Raw genomic sequence first — 23009 nt, 5'->3', positions numbered from 1 at the left:
ATTCCCAATCGAGTCGTGACACCATATAGTAAGAGCAGGATACTGTTATGAACTCTTGAGCCATGGTGCAGTTAAATATAAATCCCAGATATATTTATGTAATACTGATCTGTGCCTTGCCTAAATTGACAGGCCTGGTTGCGGAGTTAATGACCATCATCCATCAGGTGTGGGCATGCACATTAACCTAATTTTGTCCTCACAGAGTGACCTAGAACATAACACAGAGATGTACAGTCAAACTGATCAAACGTTCATTCATATGTAGTTGTTCATTCATACGTAGTTGCAATCAGTCTTAAAATCACAGATCCTGGTTTCACCCCTTGAAAATGGACACTAAGTTTGGTTAATCTACAAACCTGGATAAAGTTAAAATAAGAGTGAAACAAGAGTGTGACAAGGAAATACCCTCCAAAAATAGACAAGTGTTCATCTTCTCAGAGGTATGTGCATTTTTTATTTCAATCCTCTGAAGAAGTTTGAAGATTTGAAATGAAATGTTAGGATTTTAAGATAGATTGAAGACAATTTTAATATATTTTAAAGAATTATTTATATAAAGTATTGTGTGGTATTACAGACACATGATAAACAGAAATGCTTTGGGTATACGGAAATGGATAATCTTAACAATAGAATGTGAGTAATGTCTAATTTTAATTATCAAAAATGGTTCTAATAGTGAAATATGTACATCGTAGTGTTTAAAAACTAGTGTCAGTAACTTTAAGATGGCAGCTCGCTGTACTCCTGAATCCTCTAATCAAGCACGGATGAACCCATTTGTGGTAATAACCAGGCTAAATTAATGCATAACTGATGGTAAAAATAATGCTTATGTTATTTATAACATTTTGTTCTTCGATTATATATAAACCACATCGATTTATTAATCATCGGCTGTTGGATGTCAAACATTTGGCAGTTTTGACATATAGTCTTAAAGAGGAAACCCGCTACATTTTTCCATTAGTAGCAAGAGACCTTTTATATGCACCATTCCACAGACAGGATAGTACATACCACAGCCTTGGATATACCAGTCATGCTGCACTGGCTAGAGTGAGAAATAGCCTACTGGGCCCACTGATGGGGATCGATCCTAAATCGATCACGCATCAAGTGGCTGTTAGGTACCATTTATCTTATGAGTGGTCTCAAAATGTGAGTTTGGTACGTGTTTATACAAGGTGTTGTATGATAAACGGTCTCTTAACGGACACAAATTCAATGTAGTATTCTCTTTCTTATATTTCCTCAATAACCAGGTTTATAATAAATCTAAATGTTTTTTCCAACTAAAACTTGTTTATGGCCCTTTCACTTGAAATGAACTTAAATGCATCACAGGACAACCAGTTTCAGGTTAATTGATATGTCACAAAGCAATCAATGTTTTTTCATTGGATGGTGTATCAGTAGCTGCCAGGTCATTACCTAGGAGCAGCCAATCTTATGTCTTTAAATCGATATCACACATACATGTATAAACTAGTGTGTTACTAGTGTGTTTTTTCACAAATAATGAATGATTTTCTCACCAGTGGATGTATAAGAAATATATATGAGCATTTGCTGTAACCTTCCCTATCTTTTTGTTCATGGTATTTGGGAAAGCTGCCAGGTTTACGTGAAACAAGATTACTTTGTCACTCTTACCACAATTTAATTAAACCAATGCAGAGAAGTGTTTAATAATGTTATTGATACCAAAATAGACCGTGATCAAGGTTGGAAAATAAATAACATGTATTGCTATCCGATATGGTCAACACCTGCGGACTTAAGGCCGAAATAAAAAGATACACTGACAGCAGGCTAAGAGAAAATTAAACCCACTACTTGGAAAGAAAGAAAGAAAGAAATATTGTATTTAATGACTCACTCAGCACATTTTTTTATGGTTATATGGCGTTAAACATATGGTTAAGAACCACACAGATATTGAGAGAAGAAACCCGCTGTTGCCACTTCATGGGCTACTCTTTTTCAGTTAGCAGCAAGGGATCTTTTATTTGCACCATCCCACAGACAGGGTAGTACATACCACGGCCTTTGATATACCAGTCATGGTGCACTGACTGGAACGAGACCCACTACTTGGAGTAAACAACCCATGTCAATTTCAAAAATATGTTTAAGCAATACCATGTGTAGAATTTTAAAAAAGTAGATTTATGGGTTTTTTTAGTCATGTTTCACAGAACAGGGGTATTGGAAGCGGTACGGCCGTTTTGGCCCAGGAACATTTTTGTCTCTTCCTATGGCGCTCGCATAGAATAGATCTCATAATATATATTGCTTTCATGGCCGTACCAGCTTTTAATTGCTTCCAACGCTCCTGCAGAAAATATTGATAGTTTAAAATGTTTTACAGTGTTATTAAAAGTGTTTTTCCTTTCTAATTGTTATAATTTCCCCACTAACTCCCAATTTTGAAAGACACACAGTGGTGTAAAACATATGTATTCAGCACTCACACTGGACGACATTTTGTTTTAGTCAATTTTTGGATGTATAGAGTATTTCTTTGAAAATTACTCAAAAGAGATTAATTTAAAGAAAATGTATTAGCCAAAGTCTAAATGTTGTGGGTATTTCTAATGGTTATTCCAAGCTTGTGTCTGCTTTAAAAACATCATTTTGCAATAAAGGTAACTGGTGTATTTTTTAGTTAGTTAAATTTGTAGCTCAGAAACAAAATACTGGTAAACCCAGCAAAAATTTACTTTTTGATAACATGTGGCATGAATATACACTTTTGTTACCATACTGTTTTATTATCTTACTTTTGTCAAAAATTTGGTTAGCTGTTTGGAGAATTTTTTTTTTTAATATGTACCCAAGTTAATTATTATTTTTTTAAATATCCTAACAAATTACGATATTTAATAACATATATTTAAAAGGTTAATACTTCTCAAAGTAGCTTTTTGGTAAATTTGTTATTGAATTTATTTGGCAAATTGGATTTCATATTTTAATCAGCTATTTGTGGAATGAAAGCTATATTCATGTTAAAAATAAACATTGCTTAGCAACAACGTAACATTTTGCTTGTGAGGGAAGCATACTTTTTATCCATGGACTCTTAGCTGTAAGCTGTAAGTGCATGTATGATACATGCACAGCTATACTGTATCTTAAATTTGTTTTATGTTTTGCCCTACAGTTATATTGTACCAAGTGTGCTGATGTCATTCGATAGTATTTTATCACAGAAAAACACCACTTAACACACTGATATTAGATTAGAAACACAAACAGTTCAAATCCAGGAAGTTTAGGTTAGAGATATACAGTAAGTCAGAAAGTTTCACCAAGAAATATTGGCCAACAGTGAAAATGTCTTTGGAAAACATCTAAGTTAGCAAGGTAGGTGGGAAAACAATGTTCAGATGTATTATGAAGACAAGAAACTAAATGTGGAAGTTCGGGGGGGGGGGGGGGGGGGGGGGGGGGATATATGTAGCCCAGTTGTAAAAAGCTTGCTTGATGCATGGTTGGTCAGTGGGCCCTTTGAGTTATTTCTTGTTCCTGCCAGTGCACCACAACTGGTTTATCAAAGACCATGGTATGTGCTATGCTGTCTGTGGGATGATGTGTAAAAAAAGATCTCTTGCTACTAATGGAAAATGTAGCAGGTTTTCTCTCTAAGACTATATATGTCAACAATTTAAAAATGTTTGACAGTGTGCTCTAATGGTGTCATTAAGCAAAACTAAAATATTTAAACCTAATGTACATTTATACTAATGTTGCAAAAGAAGACAATTTAATTATCCAAATTAAACATACTGTGAATTGTGTCTGTTACTTAAGATTAAGATGATGTTTATGTTTACACAGAAGATACATTTTAAATATATTTTATGGCACAATATATTATTCTTTAAGGATCCTTCCTTAAAAATGCTAAAAACATATATTACACAATAAATAATTTTATAAACATAGTTTAAGAAAATAATATGATCGAAATCTGGCAAATGTTTTTGTTCTGCATGCCTAATCATTATTATAATTACAAACACACATGTAATGAAGCATGCATGCTCACACATGTATTCTGCAGACAGACAAACAGACAGACAGACAGATACACAGACAGACAGACAGAGACAGACGGACAGACAGACAGACAGACACACATACAGACAGACAGACAGACAGAGCAGACAGACAGACACACACACAGATAGACAGACACACAGACACAAACACACACACACACACACACACACACACACACACACACACACAGACAGACAGACACACAGACAGACAGAGACACACAGACAGACACACACACAAAATACATACACAAAAAATACCAAACAAAAAATTACACACCCTGAGCATATTTTATTGTCATTTGGTATATCTGTATGTATATCTGTACCTGATGATTCAAGATTATAACAGCACAATCACATTTGATGATTAAAATGTTTTTTTAATTTATTTTCTGCTTGCAAATTCCTGATTTTAAAAGGTTAATCAAGACAAATGTATTGATGTGACATTCAGCAATGAAAAGATGTCGGGTTTTTTCACCACTCCTAGATACACTTCATTTCGACCATTCTTGCCGTAATAAAGTTCTCCACTGTTTGTTAAGTAAAGAATAATAGTGCTCAGGACAAAAGTATTAAGAAATTTAATGTGTCTTCTATTTCAGGATGCACCAAATATTATTAACATTTCATTTTAGCGAAGAACGGTGACAATTTAGATTGAATGTTATTTTGTGTGGAACCATCAGCGAAGGAGATAGTATGACTCGGTTTGAAGTATTTCAAAATCAATATGCGTGTGTGTGTGAAAGATTCCCATGGTGACTGCATGCATGAATGATGTAAAAGAAAATTATTTTTAGAAAATCTTTAAAAAAAATATTTTTAAATCTTCAAAAAAAAAAAATGCATTCCAGTTGGTATGATTTGTTTAGGTTTTTTTTTTTCTATCCCAACCAGTGCATCATGACTGGTATATCAAAGGCCATGGTATGTGCAGTTCTGTCTGTGGGGAAGGTCATATAAAAGATCCCTTGTTGCTGATGGGGTGGGGTGGGGGTGGGTGGGGGGGGGAGGTAGCAGGTTTCCTCTAAGATTTTGAGTCAAACATTATCAAATGTTTGATATCAAATAGCTGATGATTAATAAATCAGTGAGCTCTAGTGGTGTTGTTAAACAAAACAAAACTTTTCAGTGCCCTGTCTTAAAAAATGAATAGTTGATATCCTGATACTTGGAAAATGCATTTACGAAAAAACCCTCATTTTGCAAATTGGAAGATGAAGCTTACCAGTATACTGTATAAGATAGGAGTTGTTTTGTTGTTTTTAGACCATTTACTACAAACACTGTACTATAACAGGGGCACTAGTGAGGGGAAGATTGATGAGCTACAATTTGGCAAACTAAGTCAAAATTACTCAAATAGCTCTGTTTCATTTTTGATGAACCATTCCAAATTATGCACCAGATTACCTCATGAAAACTGTGCAATCTGTATATTTTGGACGTAATCCTACGGGACATTCAAACTTCAATAGCACCACAATTTAAATATGCCCCCGTTCATTTCCAACCCTGGTTGGGCTGCTGGTGCTCTCTTGCACTTGCCAGCGTAGGCAATCCTCCCACCCACCCTAAACCCTTTCTTGTTGTGGACGGAGAAGCCAGTACACTGGTCCACAGCTGCACATGTGACAGGCGTGCACTTACTTTGCATGTGTACGTTAAGCCCTGTTACCTAACCTGGGGAAGATTGTAGGTAGGAGTTAGTGGTGCAAAGAAATCCCCTTTTGGTATTTTTTCACTTTTTTTTTTTCAGTTCGTTAGAGACTGAGAGGTTATTGTCTGTCCTGATTATTAAAAGGAGACTGTGAAAAAATATCTGGTTTTAGATGGTCTGTTTATACATGTGAGTGCATGAGTGAGTGAGTGAGTGAGTGAGTGAGTGAGTGTGTCTGTGTCTGTGTCTGTGTCTGTGTGTCATAAAACAAACATTTCTTTCCTTTCCTAATGGCCATTGATTAACAATGTGCTGAGGTGTCAATAAATAAACTTTCTTTTCCTTTCCTAATAGTCATTGATTAAACAATGTGCTGAGGTGTCATTAAACAAACATTGCTACAGTTTCTTAATAGTCAGTGATTATACAATGTGCTGAGGTGTCATTAAACAAACATTGCTACAGTTTCCTAATAGTCAGTGATTATACAATGTGCTGAGGTGTCATTAAACAAACATTGCTTTCCTTTCCTAATAGTCAAGTGATTATACAATGTGCTGGGGTGTCATTAAACAAACATTGCTTTCCTTTCCTAATAGTCAGTGATTATACAATGTGCTGGGGTGTCATTAAACAAACATTGCTACAGTTTCTTAATAGTCAGTGATTATACAATGTGCTGAGGTGTCATTAAACAAACATTGCTTTCCTTTCCTAATAGTCAGTGATTATACAATGTGCTGGGGTGTCATTAAACAAACCTTGCTTTCCTTTCCTAATAGTCAGTGATTAAACAATGTGCTGGGGTGTCATTAAACAAACATTGCTTTCCTTTCCTAATAGTCAGTGATTAAACAATGTGCTGGGGTGTCATTAAACAAACATTGCTTTCCTTTCCTAATAGTCAAGTGATTATACAATGTGCTGGGGTGTCATTAAACAAACATTGCTTTCCTTTCCTAATAGTCAGTGATTATACAATGTGCTGGGGTGTCATTAAACAAACATTGCTTTCCTTTCCTAATAGTCAGTGATTATACAATGTGCTGGGGTGTCATTAAACAAACATTGCTACAGTTTCTTAATAGTCAGTGATTATACAATGTGCTGAGGTGTCATTAAACAAACATTGCTACAGTTTCCTAATAGTCAGTGATTATACAATGTGCTGAGGTGTCATTAAACAAACATTGCTTTCCTTTCCTAATAGTCAAGTGATTATACAATGTGCTGGGGTGTCATTAAACAAACATTGCTTTCCTTTCCTAATAGTCAGTGATTATACAATGTGCTGGGGTGTCATTAAACAAACATTGCTTTCCTTTCCTAATAGTCAGTGATTAAACAATGTGCTGGGGTGTCATTAAACAAACATTGCTACAGTTTCCTAATAGTCAGTGATTATACAATGTGCTGAGGTGTCATTAAACAAACATTGCTTTCCTTTCCTAATAGTCAAGTGATTATACAATGTGCTGGGGTGTCATTAAACAAACATTGCTTTCCTTTCCTAATAGTCAGTGATTATACAATGTGCTGGGGTGTCATTAAACAAACATTGCTTTCCTTTCCTAATAGTCAGTGATTATACAATGTGCTGGGGTGTCATTAAACAAACCTTGCTACAGTTTCTTAATAGTCAGTGATTATACAATGTGCTGAGGTGTCATTAAACAAACATTGCTTTCCTTTCCTAATAGTCAGTGATTATACAATGTGCTGGGGTGTCATTAAACAAACATTGCTTTCCTTTCCTAATAGTCAGTGATTATACAATGTGCTGGGGTGTCATTAAACAAACATTGCTTTCCTTTCCTAATAGTCAGTGATTATACAATGTGCTGGGGTGTCATTAAACAAACATTGCTTTCCTTTCCTAATAGTCAGTGATTATACAATGTGCTGGGGTGTCATTAAACAAACATTGCTACAGTTTCTTAATAGTCAGTGATTATACAATGTGCTGAGGTGTCATTAAACAAACCTTGCTACAGTTTCTTAATAGTCAGTGATTATACAATGTGCTGGGGTGTCATTAAACAAACATTGCTTTCCTTTCCTAATAGTCAGTGATTATACAATGTGCTGGGGTGTCATTAAACAAACATTGCTTTCCTTTCCTAATAGTCAGTGATTATACAATGTGCTGGGGTGTCATTAAACAAACATTGCTACAGTTTCTTAATAGTCAGTGATTATACAATGTGCTGAGGTGTCATTAAACAAACATTGCTTTCCTTTCCTAATAGTCAGTGATTATACAATGTGCTGGGGTGTCATTAAACAAACCTTGCTTTCCTTTCCTAATAGTCAGTGATTAAACAATGTGCTGGGGTGTCATTAAACAAACATTGCTTTCCTTTCCTAATAGTCAGTGATTAAACAATGTGCTGGGGTGTCATTAAACAAACATTGCTTTCCTTTCCTAATAGTCAAGTGATTATACAATGTGCTGGGGTGTCATTAAACAAACATTGCTTTCCTTTCCTAATAGTCAGTGATTATACAATGTGCTGGGGTGTCATTAAACAAACATTGCTTTCCTTTCCTAATAGTCAGTGATTATACAATGTGCTGGGGTGTCATTAAACAAACATTGCTACAGTTTCTTAATAGTCAGTGATTATACAATGTGCTGAGGTGTCATTAAACAAACATTGCTACAGTTTCCTAATAGTCAGTGATTATACAATGTGCTGAGGTGTCATTAAACAAACATTGCTACAGTTTCCTAATAGTCAGTGATTATACAATGTGCTGAGGTGTCATTAAACAAACATTGCTACAGTTTCCTAATAGTCAGTGATTATACAATGTGCTGGGGTGTCATTAAACAAACATTGCTTTCCTTTCCTAATAGTCAGTGATTATACAATGTGCTGGGGTGTCATTAAACAAACATTGCTTTCCTTTCCTAATAGTCAGTGATTATACAATGTGCTGGGGTGTCATTAAACAAACATTGCTACAGTTTCTTAATAGTCAGTGATTATACAATGTGCTGAGGTGTCATTAAACAAACATTGCTACAGTTTCCTAATAGTCAGTGATTATACAATGTGCTGAGGTGTCATTAAACAAACATTGCTACAGTTTCCTAATAGTCAGTGATTATACAATGTGCTGGGGTGTCATTAAACAAACATTGCTACAGTTTCTTAATAGTCAGTGATTATACAATGTGCTGAGGTGTCATTAAACAAACATTGCTACAGTTTCCTAATAGTCAGTGATTATACAATGTGCTGAGGTGTCATTAAACAAACATTGCTTTCCTTTCCTAATAGTCAGTGATTATACAATGTGCTGGGGTGTCATTAAACAAACATTGCTTTCCTTTCCTAATAGTCAGTGATTATACAATGTGCTGGGGTGTCATTAAACAAACATTGCTACAGTTTCTTAATAGTCAGTGATTATACAATGTGCTGAGGTGTCATTAAACAAACATTGCTTTCCTTTCCTAATAGTCAGTGATTATACAATGTGCTGGGGTGTCATTAAACAAACCTTGCTTTCCTTTCCTAATAGTCAGTGATTAAACAATGTGCTGGGGTGTCATTAAACAAACATTGCTTTCCTTTCCTAATAGTCAGTGATTAAACAATGTGCTGGGGTGTCATTAAACAAACATTGCTTTCCTTTCCTAATAGTCAAGTGATTATACAATGTGCTGGGGTGTCATTAAACAAACATTGCTTTCCTTTCCTAATAGTCAGTGATTATACAATGTGCTGGGGTGTCATTAAACAAACATTGCTTTCCTTTCCTAATAGTCAGTGATTATACAATGTGCTGGGGTGTCATTAAACAAACATTGCTACAGTTTCTTAATAGTCAGTGATTATACAATGTGCTGAGGTGTCATTAAACAAACATTGCTACAGTTTCCTAATAGTCAGTGATTATACAATGTGCTGAGGTGTCATTAAACAAACATTGCTACAGTTTCCTAATAGTCAGTGATTATACAATGTGCTGAGGTGTCATTAAACAAACATTGCTACAGTTTCCTAATAGTCAGTGATTATACAATGTGCTGGGGTGTCATTAAACAAACATTGCTTTCCTTTCCTAATAGTCAGTGATTATACAATGTGCTGGGGTGTCATTAAACAAACATTGCTTTCCTTTCCTAATAGTCAGTGATTATACAATGTGCTGGGGTGTCATTAAACAAACATTGCTACAGTTTCTTAATAGTCAGTGATTATACAATGTGCTGAGGTGTCATTAAACAAACATTGCTACAGTTTCCTAATAGTCAGTGATTATACAATGTGCTGAGGTGTCATTAAACAAACATTGCTACAGTTTCCTAATAGTCAGTGATTATACCATGTGCTGGGGTGTCATTAAACAAACATTGCTACAGTTTCTTAATAGTCAGTGATTATACAATGTGCTGAGGTGTCATTAAACAAACATTGCTTTCCTTTCCTAATAGTCAGTGATTATACAATGTGCTGGGGTGTCATTAAACAAACATTGCTTTCCTTTCCTAATAGTCAGTGATTATACAATGTGCTGGGGTGTCATTAAACAAACATTGCTACAGTTTCTTAATAGTCAGTGATTATACAATGTGCTGAGGTGTCATTAAACAAACCTTGCTACAGTTTCTTAATAGTCAGTGATTATACAATGTGCTGAGGTGTCATTAAACAAACCTTGCTACAGTTTCTTAATAGCCACTGATTAAACAATGTGCTGAGGTGTCATTAAACAAACCTTGCTACAGTTTCTTAATAGCCACTGATTAAACAATGTGCTGAGGTGTCATTAAACAAACCTTGCTACAGTTTCTTAATAGCCACTGATTAAACAATGTGCTGAGGTGTCATTAAACAAACCTTGCTTTCCTTTCCTAATAGTCAGTGATTATACAATGTGCTGGGGTGTCATTAAACAAACATTGCTACAGTTTCTTAATAGTCAGTGATTATACAATGTGCTGAGGTGTCATTAAACAAACCTTGCTACAGTTTCTTAATAGCCACTGATTAAACAATGTGCTGAGGTGTCATTAAACAAACCTTGCTTTCCTTTCCTAATAGTCAGTGATTATACAATGTGCTGGGGTGTCATTAAACAAACCTTGCTTTCCTTTCCTAATAGTCAGTGATTATACAATGTGCTGGGGTGTCATTAAACAAACATTGCTACAGTTTCTTAATAGTCAGTGATTATACAATGTGCTGAGGTGTCATTAAACAAACCTTGCTACAGTTTCTTAATAGCCACTGATTAAACAATGTGCTGAGGTGTCATTAAACAAACCTTGCTACAGTTTCTTAATAGCCACTGATTAAACAATGTGCTGAGGTGTCATTAAACAAACCTTGCTTTCCTTTCCTAATAGTCAGTGATTATACAATGTGCTGGGGTGTCATTAAACAAACATTGCTTTCCTTTCCTAATAGTCAGTGATTATACAATGTGCTGGGGTGTCATTAAACAAACCTTGCTTTCCTTTCCTAATAGTCAAGTGATTATACAATGTGCTGGGGTGTCATTAAACAAACATTGCTTTCCTTTCCTAATAGTCAGTGATTATACAATGTGCTGGGGTGTCATTAAACAAACCTTGCTTTCCTTTCCTAATAGTCAGTGATTATACAATGTGCTGGGGTGTCATTAAACAAACATTGCTACAGTTTCTTAATAGTCAGTGATTATACAATGTGCTGAGGTGTCATTAAACAAACCTTGCTACAGTTTCTTAATAGCCACTGATTAAACAATGTGCTGAGGTGTCATCAAACAAACATTCCTTTCCTTTCCTAATAGTCAAGTGATTATACAATGTGCTGGGGTGTCATTAAACAAACCTTGCTTTCCTTTCCTAATAGTCAGTGATTATACAATGTGCTGGGGTGTCATTAAACAAACATTGCTACAGTTTCTTAATAGTCAGTGATTATACAATGTGCTGAGGTGTCATTAAACAAACCTTGCTACAGTTTCTTAATAGCCACTGATTAAACAATGTGCTGAGGTGTCATTAAACAAACCTTGCTACAGTTTCTTAATAGCCACTGATTAAACAATGTGCTGAGGTGTCATTAAACAAACCTTGCTTTCCTTTCCTAATAGTCAGTGATTATACAATGTGCTGGGGTGTCATTAAACAAACATTGCTTTCCTTTCCTAATAGTCAGTGATTATACAATGTGCTGGGGTGTCATTAAACAAACCTTGCTTTCCTTTCCTAATAGTCAAGTGATTATACAATGTGCTGGGGTGTCATTAAACAAACATTGCTTTCCTTTCCTAATAGTCAGTGATTATACAATGTGCTGGGGTGTCATTAAACAAACCTTGCTTTCCTTTCCTAATAGTCAGTGATTATACAATGTGCTGGGGTGTCATTAAACAAACATTGCTACAGTTTCTTAATAGTCAGTGATTATACAATGTGCTGAGGTGTCATTAAACAAACCTTGCTACAGTTTCTTAATAGCCACTGATTAAACAATGTGCTGAGGTGTCATCAAACAAACATTCCTTTCCTTTCCTAATAGTCAAGTGATTATACAATGTGCTGGGGTGTCATTAAACAAACATTGCTTTCCTTTCCTAATAGTCAGTGATTATACAATGTGCTGGGGTGTCATTAAACAAACCTTGCTACAGTTTCTTAATAGTCAGTGATTATACAATGTGCTGAGGTGTCATTAAACAAACCTTGCTACAGTTTCTTAATAGCCACTGATTAAACAATGTGCTGAGGTGTCATTAAACAAACCTTGCTACAGTTTCTTAATAGCCACTGATTAAACAATGTGCTGAGGTGTCATTAAACAAACCTTGCTACAGTTTCTTAATAGCCACTGATTAAACAATGTGCTGAGGTGTCATTAAACAAACCTTGCTTTCCTTTCCTAATAGTCAGTGATTATACAATGTGCTGGGGTGTCATTAAACAAACCTTGCTTTCCTTTCCTAATAGTCAGTGATTATACAATGTGCTGGGGTGTCATTAAACAAACATTGCTACAGTTTCTTAATAGTCAGTGATTATACAATGTGCTGAGGTGTCATTAAACAAACCTTGCTACAGTTTCTTAATAGCCACTGATTAAACAATGTGCTGAGGTGTCATTAAACAAACCTTGCTACAGTTTCTTAATAGCCACTGATTAAACAATGTGCTGAGGTGTCATTAAACAAACCTTGCTACAGTTTCTTAATAGCCACTGATTAAACAATGTGCTGAGGTGTCATTAAACAAACCTTGCTACAGTTTCTTAATAGTCAGTGATTATACAATGTGCTGAGGTGTCATTAAACAAACCTTGCTTTCCTTTCCTAATAGTCAGTGATTATACAATGTGCTGGGGTGTCATTAAACAAACCTTGCTACAGTTTCTTAATAGTCAGTGATTATACAATGTGCTGAGGTGTCATTAAACAAACCTTGCTACAGTTTCTTAATAGCCACTGATTAAACAATGTGCTGAGGTGTCATCAAACAAACATTCCTTTCCTTTCCTAATAGTCAAGTGATTATACAATGTGCTGGGGTGTCATTAAACAAACCTTGCTTTCCTTTCCTAATAGTCAGTGATTATACAATGTGCTGGGGTGTCATTAAACAAACCTTGCTACAGTTTCTTAATAGTCAGTGATTATACAATGTGCTGAGGTGTCATTAAACAAACCTTGCTACAGTTTCTTAATAGCCACTGATTAAACAATGTGCTGAGGTGTCATCAAACAAACATTCCTTTCCTTTCCGTGTACTGTGGCACTGACATCACAAGTCTGTCAGTGGAATCCTGCTGATGTGAGTTTCACAAACTGAGTATTAACAGTGTCATTGTTTCCTTTTCTTTATACACAGCCATGCTATATGGATATGCTCTGTAGGGATCCTCTTTGTCTAAATGTAGACTACAAAACAGCAGTAGTTTTACATTACCGTAAACATTCAAATATTTGTACACTTTGTAAAATAAAATACTAATGTTGTCTCAGTTTATTACAAATAATAAAACACATTTGTTCACTTTCTATAATGAAAACTAATCTATAGTATCACAATCATAAAATTAAATTGAAAAAAAGAGAAGAAAAAGACAGATTACAAGAATTTATTAATTAAGATATATGTTTCAGAAATTAAAATTTAAAACATATCTAAAAATTAAAATGCTTACTGCTTAACCATTGTGAAAGTGTTACATCAAATAGACCAAAAAGGATCTAAATTGATGTTGGACTACTTAAAATACATACATGTTTATGCAGGAAGTTAGTAGCATTTTAAAGTTAACACTGAAAAAAGCTACAAGTAGTACAAGTACATTGTGAATGACTTGGATGAAGTGAATACATAGGGTTTAGTTACCTCTTACCAAATTATACAATATGAGCTGAAGATCAGTTTGTGGACTATATTTTATAACACAGAAGAGCTTATTCACCAAAGGTCTAAGTTGAGAACTAACTTATTTAAGGAACACTGTTGTATTTTATTCAAATGGCATTGGAAAAACAAATTTGGCTGAAAACAAAATTTGCTGACTTGCTGAACAGTTAGTGTCATATACCTGCTTGAATTTGGTACACATGTGCTTGCATATATAGCACTGAGGTCATCTTTAATAAGCGGTTGATGGTTGACGAGTGCGGAGCAACTGACACGAAACTTGACAGTGGTGGATCATCCGAGTGTCATTGTCTTCAACCCGTGGGCTATGACCTCGGATATAGAGGTGATAAAAATATTGTAGGGAACAGTAAAAAGTTGTGGCTCTGGGCACCAGTCTCCCAGTTGAACTCCACTTGGCCTGGCGTCTCCGTGTTCTACCTGGTCACTCTCTGGCAGTGATTGATCCCCCAGGTCGACTTCTCTTACCTGCAAACTCCAGTGATGTGGAATCTGGAAAGATTGTGGATCAATTTGGGGTACTCACTATTTTTTGTTTATTTTTGACTGTTTGAGTGAGTATGTTATTTATTCATATCTGAAAATATAGACGGGAAATGCTTGCTGTGTGAATGTACATCACGACTCATGTACATTATAGGTTGATTACAATACTTTTATGTTACTTTAAGAATAATAGTATTATGGTATTTTTTTCTGTAATCAAGAGATTTTAGATTTTAGAAAAATTGTGGATCGGTTTTGGGACTGTATTTTGTTTTTAACTCTTTGGTATGTAGACCGGCCTCGGTGGTGACATGGTTAGGCCATCGGTCAACAGGCTGGTAGGTACTGGGTTCGGATCCCAGTTGAGGCATGGGATTTTTAATCCAGATACCGACTCCAAACCCTGAGTGAGTGCTCCATAACTGGTTCAACAAAGGCCATGGTTTGTGCTATCCTGCCTGTGGGAAGTGCAAATAAAAGATCCCTTGCTGCTAATCGGAAAGAGTAGCCCATGAAGTGGCGACAGTGGGTTTCCTCTCAAAATCTGTGTGGTCCTTAACCATATGTCTGACGCCATATAACCGTAAATAAAATGTGTTGAATGCGTCATTAAATAAAACATTTCTTTCTTTCTTTCTTTGGTATGTAGTTTATTTGTACCTGAAAATTTAACAGGTACTATAGTATATATATATGGATGCTGACTGCTTAGAAATCTAGAAAATATTACATGAGTAGCTGTTAGATACCATTTATTTTAAAGAGTTGTTTCAAAACATTTTTAATCAATAAGTGTATAAAATAAATTTTGTCTGATAGTCATAATGTAGTATTGTTTTTTTACACAACCTTAAAAACCAGCACTAAAACAAATTTAAACATCTTTTCTAACTAAAACTTATTTATCGTGCCTGTACTTGCAGTTAATTTACATATCACAGAGCAGGAATATACATCAGGTTTACTTGTAAACCACAGAGCAATCAATTTTGATTGTGCTTATTTCATTGGGTGGTATAGCTGTGGCAACTAGGTCCTCACCTAGGAGCAGCCAGCCGTATGTCTTTAAATTCGTATATCATAAATAACACACGGTGTTCTCACCAACAAGTTTGACCATGCACATACTATACCACTGTAGTTAGTTTTACATGTTTGGTACAAAGTTAAAAAGTCTGTTTTGTTTAACAACACCACTGGAGCACACTGATGTTTTTAATCATCAGCTATCGGATGTCAAATATTTGCTCGTAGTCTCGAGGTTAAAGTCTGTTTTGGTTAACAATACCACTGGAGCACACTGATGTTTTTAATCATCAGCTATTGGATGTCAGATATTTGCTCGTAGTCTCGAGGTTAAAGTCTGTTTTGTTTAACAACACCACTGGAGCACACTGATGTTTTTAATCATCAGCTATCGGATGTCAAATATTTGCTCGTAGTCTCGAGGTTAAAGTCTGTTTTGTTTAATGACACCACTGGAGCACACTGATGTTTTTAATCATCAGCTATTGGATGTCAAATATTTGCTCGTAGTCTCGAGGTTAAAGTCTGTTTTGTTTAATGACACCACTGGAGCACACTGATGTTTTTAATCATCAGCTATCGGATGTCAAATATTTGCTCGTAGTCTCGAGGTTAAAGTCTGTTTTGGTTAACAGCACCACTGGAGCACACTGATGTTTTTAATCATCAGCTATCGGATGTCAAATATTTGCTCGTAGTCTCGAGGTTAAAGTCTGTTTTGTTTAATGACACCACTGGAGCACACTGATGTTTTTAATCATCAGCTACTGGATGTCAAATATTTGCTCGTAGTCTCGAGGTTAAAGTCTGTTTTGTTTAACAACACCACTGGAGCACACTGATGTTTTTAATCATCAGCTATTGGATGTCAAATATTTGCTCGTAGTCTCGAGGTTAAAGTCTGTTTTGTTTAACAACACCACTGGAGCACACTGATGTTTTTAATCATCAGCTATTGGATGTCAAATATTTGCTCGTAGTCTCGACGTTAAAGTCTGTTTTGTTTAATGACACCACTGGAGCACACTGATGTTTTTAATCATCAGCTATCGGATGTCAAATATTTGCTCGTAGTCTCGAGGTTAAAGTCTGTTTTGTTTAACAACACCACTGGAGCACACTGATGTTTTTAATCATCAGCTATTGGATGTCAAATATTTGCTCGTAGTCTCGAGGTTAAAGTCTGTTTTGTTTAATGACACCACTGGAGCACTCTGATGTTTTTAATCATCAGATATTTGATGTCAAATATTTGCTCGTAGTCTCGAGGTTAAAGTCTCTTTTGTTTAATGACACCACTGGAGCACACTGATGTTTTTAATCATCAGCTATCGGATGTCAAATATTTGCTCGTAGTCTCGAGGTTAAAGTTTGTTTTGTTTAATGACACCACTGGAGCACACTGATGTTTTTAATCATCAGCTATTGGATGTCAAATATTTGCTCGTAGTCTCGAGGTTAAAGTCTGTTTTGTTTAACAACACCACTGGAGCACACTGATGTTTTTAATCATCAGCTATTGGATGTCAAATATTTGCTCGTAGTCTCGAGATTAAAGTCTGTTTTGTTTAACAACACCACTGGAGCACACTGATGTTTTTAATCATCAGCTATTGGATGTCAAATATTTGCTTGTAGTCTCGAGGTTAAAGTCTGTTTTGTTTAACAACACCACTGGAGCACACTGATGTTTTTAATCATCAGCTATTGGATGTCAAATATTTGCTCGTAGTCTCGAGATTAAAGTCTGTTTTGTTTACTGACACCACCAGAGTTCATTGATTTATTAATAATCAGCTACTGGATGTCAAATACATGTATTTGGTCATTCTGACATAATCATATTTGAAAAAGTGACATTTGTTGGTGTGGTATGTAGTGTTACTTGCCACTCACTCCACTCCTCCCCCACCCCACACACCCTTCAACCATTAACCAATTTAATGGAGTGCATGTTTCATGAGCAAAGACAAGTAGCTGTAGACGATAATACAAAAATGTTGAATTTCTGCACTTCTAGTTTCTTGATGTGCTGATGAACAGTTACATGTACAATCAGTTAGCTTTATATTTCATTTTTGTTTTCCCTGAAAAGATGAGATAGTTACTTTGTTGATGGTGATGACGTCAACCGTTGCATTTATCTCCTATTAAATTTTACATTACGGTCCATTTAAGTCCAAGATCAAAGCAGCTTGGTTTATAGATGCATCTGTGGGGCGGAGCATACCCCAGTGGTAAAGTGCTCACCAGGGCCTAATTCACTAAACTCTCGCAACTTTACGATCTCGCAGTGCAATGCTGAAGACTTGCTTTGTTGTCTAACAGAGCCTTAGAGACCTTTGTGAATTAGGCCCCTGATGTGCAGTCAATTCCCATCAGTGGGCCCATTGGGCTATTTCTCGTTCCATCCAATGCTCTATGGCTGGTATATCAAAGGCTGTAGTATATGCTATCCTGTCTATGGGATGGTGCATATAAAAGATCCCTTAATTGCTGCTAATGGAAAAATGTAGCAGGTTTCCTCTCTAAGACTACCTGTATATGACATCCAATAAATAAATTGGTGTGTTCTAGTGGTGTCATTAAACAAGACAATCTTTAACTGTGAATAGTAAATCTTAGTAGTTGGGTTGATGGCAGTGGTGTTGACAGTTAGTTCCAATGTTAAGCTTCACATTGAGGTGCATTTCTCATAAACTTTAAGTCCTTAGTAGATCAATGAAACTTGGTTTCTGTATGGTACTGTTACTTTCATAACTTATCCACGATTGATCATGATCATAAATAGTCAACTACTTTATTTATACATTAACGTCATGTTCAATATTTAATTCACAGAATTCACCATTTATGGTCGACGAGTTGGGCTGTGTTTCCTTGGAGATTATGCTCGAACATTTATTGGACATACATGACATCATCATCAGTACATCGTAGTGCATTGTCATCTGATTCACTGACTCACTGATCTCATATATTAGATCATTTTATTGCTTTACTTGTCACAAATATGGAATAACATTTTTCGTTTCTATTTCAAAATGCACCCTGCGGCCTTTAGTGTGAAAGGAATAGAAAAACATATTTAACATCACATTGTTTAATTGCCACACCTTAGGCAGTTAATTCTAATAAATATTTATGAGGTAAGTCCATATACTGTGAGACATGTTGTTAACGTTTATGGCCCACATCCAGGGTGTGTGATGAACCCACTGCTGTGTATGGGTACAGAGGTTTCACTTATCAGTTAGCTGGGTAGAACACTCGTCTGAGGTGCTTCAGTTGTAGGATTGAAACACACACACACCCACCCAGTGGATCCATTATCTATATGTAGTTAAGTTCTTTCCCATCACAACCTGAACCTAAAGAATGGTATATCGAAGGTTGTGATATATTCATTCCTATGCATCAAAGGCCGTGGTATGTGCTATTCTGTCAGTGGGATGGTGCATATAAAAGATCCCTTGCTACTAATGGAGAAATGTTGTAGATTTCATCTTTAAGACTGTAAAAATTACTAAATGTTTGACATCCAGTAGTCAACGATTAATAAATCAATGTGCTCTAGTGGTGTTGTTAAACAAAACAAACATTTTCATTCCTGTATGTGGGAAAGTGCAAATTAAAAAAAAGCCTTTTCTACTAATGTAGCTGGTTTTCTGTGAAGACTAAGAGTCATAATTACCAAATGTTTGACATCCAATAGCAGATGATTAATTAATTAATGTGCTCATGCTGTCATTTAAACAAAAAAACAAAAAAGTTAAGTTTCTTTATTGATTCACTAGCAGCAAAAGCTCTTTTTATAAGCTTCAGAAATACATGGGGGTCGAGAGTTCTGCAGATTATGCATTGCCCACCCCCACCCCAGTTGAAATGTAAATTAATATATCACTACCCCACGTCGCCCTCCCAGTTGTTGGCTAATTTGGGGCGGGATGTCGCCCAGTGGTAAAGAGTCACCTTGATGTGTGGTCGGTCTGGGATCGATACCCGTCGGTGGGCTCATTGGGCTATTTCTCATTCCAGCCAGTGCACCATGACTGGTATATCAAAGGCTGTGGTATGTGCTATCCTGTCTGTGGGATGGTGCATATAAAAGATCCCTTGCTACTAATGAACAAATGTAGTGGGTTTCCTCTCTAAGACTATATGTCAAATTACCAAATGTTTGACACCAAATAGCAGATGATAAATTAATCAGTGTGCTCTAGTAGTGTCTTTAAATAAAAATAAAATATTGATTAGCTAGCAGCAATAGGTTTTTCATAAGCAGCAGAAATGCATGGGGGTGGAGAAGTCTGATAATTATGCATTGCCCATCACCCCCCCCCCCCCCCCCCCCACCACCACCACCACCACCACCACCACCAGTTGAAAGGTAAATTAATAAATAAACTACCTCACCTCGTCCTCCCAGGTGTTAGTATTAATGATGATGCTTCATACCTCATTTCTGCACACACTTTCATGATTTTGATATGTTGTGAAGCAGTGACTCGAACACAGAATTACCCTCTTTGATGCCACTGATTGGATGAGTCTGACAATCTGGTGTCTTGATTAGTATTAGGAAACTGTCTGCTAATACATAATATCAAGAAGGTTTTGAATTACATGGCAGTATATATAAATTCATTAGCAGCCAGTTCCCATAACAAATCACTAGTTGGTTAAAAGATTGTGGCTGACAATATGTATTTATTTGTGGCATGTTCCTGGAAAATTATTTAATGATGGCATGTTTTTGGAAAAATATTATTTAATTGTGGCATGTTCTTGGAAAATATTTAATTGTGGCATATTAGAAAAAATCATTTAATTGTGGCATATGCTTGGAAAACATTGATCATTTAATTGTGGCATGTTCTTGGAAAACATTGATCATTTAACTGTGGTATATTCTTAGAAAAAATACCTCATGGGTGCTAGGAAGCTATTCAAGTATCATATATAGCCTAGTTAGTATGTGTTTACAGTGTGTATTGTGTGTAATGTACAATGTATATCCATAATTCATGAAAGTTATTAAACCGTTAATTGATAACATGCCAGGAAACAAGAACATAAGCCAACTACATAACTTATCAGGTTACATTGATTCAGTATCGCAATGCTATTCAAACTCGTTTGGTCATTGATGTGTGTAATCAAGTATATTAATATTGTACAATGAAAGCAGACATGATGCACATCTGTATTGTCAGTCGGTGCACCCATAGGACTAATTATCATTCCAGCCAGTGCACCACAACTGGTATATATCAAAGACCATGGTATGTGCTATTCTGTGTGTGAAATGGTACACATGAAAGATCCCTTGCTACTAATGGGAAAATGTAGTGGGTTTCCTCTCTAAGACTATATGTCAAAATTACCAAATGTTTCGCATCCAATAGCCGATGATTAATAAATCAATGTTCTCAAGTCAGCGCAAGCTGCTATTCGTAATCTGTGGTCATGCACTTATTTTAGGCAATCACTTTTCTATCTACCAAATTAATTCCCATGTTAAATTACTCCAGTTGGATCCCAAATCAATGAAAGACATGTATTAAGCTGCCACAGTGACTTTTCAGCTTCCTGTAAATGGAATATTTTATGCATCATCGACATGCAGGGATACCTATTCTAGGGGCTGGACATAGCCCAGTAATATAGCACTCACCTGATGTGTGGTCAGTCTAGGATCGATCCCCATTGGTGGGCCCATTAGACTATTTCTCAATCCGGCCAGTCATCCACAATTGATATAACAAACATTGTGGTATGTATTATCCTGTCTGTGGGATGCTGTATATAAAAGATATCTTGCTGCTGGTGGTAATCGGAAAGAGTAGCCCATTGCGCAGTGTCAGCAGGTTCCTCTCTCAGTATATGTGTGTTAGTTACTCATATGTCTGATGCCATATAATTAAAAATGTGTTGAGTGGATCATTAAATAAAACCTTCCATCCTTATTTTATTTATGGTTATATGGCGTCAGGCATATGGTCACACAGATATTGAGAGAGGAAACCCGCTACTCTGTGGAATGGTGTATATAAATAATCCCATGCTGCTATTCGAAAAAGAGTAGCCCATGAAGTGGCAGAGTAGCCCATGAAGTGGCACTTCATGGGCTACTCTTTTTCGATTAGCAGTATGGGATCTTTTATATACACCATTCTACAGACAGGATAGTACATACCATGGCCTTTGAAACACCATTTGTGAAGCACTGGCTGGAATGAGACTGTCCTTATTGTACCAGGTATAAACCACACATCTGGGGCATACAACTAATTACCTCTGAGTAAACTAAGCTTGGCATCTGTTGTTTATCTATATATTGACTGTAGATCTTGTAGTACAATAATCTATTATTTTTTTTAAAAAAATTTGTCACAATCGATTATACATGTATGGTACATAAACAGAGCCTTAGATATCACTAATCTGAACACAACATATGTGTGTTTTATTGTTCTGAGCATAGCGAGATCTTTAAGGAGCACATTAATCAAATTAATTGGGGATATGAATGGAAGTGATTTGAAGGGTTGTAGATATTCACAAATGCATTTTGAGTTATTTCAAACTAATGTAGGCATAATATTTCAGTAGAGGTTTAGTTGAAATTGTTTAGTAGTCGATATGTTTATAGTTATTTTGGGCACATTTTTGGGCATACATATTTTGGGCTCATTGTTTAACATTGTGACTTTAATGCAATCTAAAGCACTGATCAACATGCAATTGTGTTTATATATGCACTTTCAAATAAATAAGTGTTAATGCTTCATGCATTTTCTTTCTATATGTAATATGTTTTCTACACATAGTGCATATTTTTAGTGATATCTTTCACTCCCTCCATGTACCTCAAATATAATATCCATGGATTCATTCCTGCAATATAACTCCTATAAAATTCTAAAATGGTACACATTACGGTAATGTTTAGCTGGATATGGAACCATGCACAAATGTTACTTTTGCTTAATTTTTATTTTGTTAAGTGAATTAAATTCCTTGTTCTTTTATCAATCTTTGAAGCAAATCATGTTGAGACATGTTTGTGAAGGACTTATTTATGAAGGGCCTTTAGTAACATTTGTAACTTAATATTAAAACACCTGACCGAAACCTCCGCAGATATTACAATAGGTATTTAATTATTAAAGCTGCCATTCCTCTTCAATTGCTTGTTATTAGCCAACCATACCCAGCCACATGTAATGATGGTCAGTAGTCTCGTATACTCCGACTGAAGTGATATCCCAGTCAATTAGTGGTGCCATAATGATTGATACCAGTCTGCAGTCTCATCATTGGGTTCTCAGAGGTATAATTTACACTGGGATTCAAT

The 23009-nt window shown here is 35.8% G+C and overlaps 1 protein-coding gene and 1 long non-coding RNA gene across 3 annotated transcripts in view; one reads left to right on the top strand and one right to left on the bottom strand.

Moving 5' to 3' along the window:
• LOC121375322 (serine/threonine-protein kinase Sgk1-like) overlaps nucleotides 1-23009 on the top strand; it is a 116191-nt gene that overhangs the window by 54168 nt on the left and 39014 nt on the right. The gene's annotated exons all lie outside the window — the stretch shown is intronic.
• Nucleotides 13831-21525, bottom strand: LOC121375323. Its single transcript, XR_005958302.1, has 3 exons — nucleotides 21327-21525; nucleotides 20061-20242; nucleotides 13831-14629 (listed from the first exon to the last, which is right to left on the bottom strand). It is a non-coding gene; the product is annotated as an uncharacterized LOC121375323 (long non-coding RNA).

Source organism: Gigantopelta aegis, chromosome 6 (genome assembly GCF_016097555.1).
Source record: "Gigantopelta aegis isolate Gae_Host chromosome 6, Gae_host_genome, whole genome shotgun sequence".
Lineage (NCBI taxonomy): Eukaryota > Metazoa > Mollusca > Gastropoda > Neomphalida > Peltospiridae > Gigantopelta > Gigantopelta aegis.
This window is presented reverse-complemented; position numbering and strand designations above follow the sequence as displayed.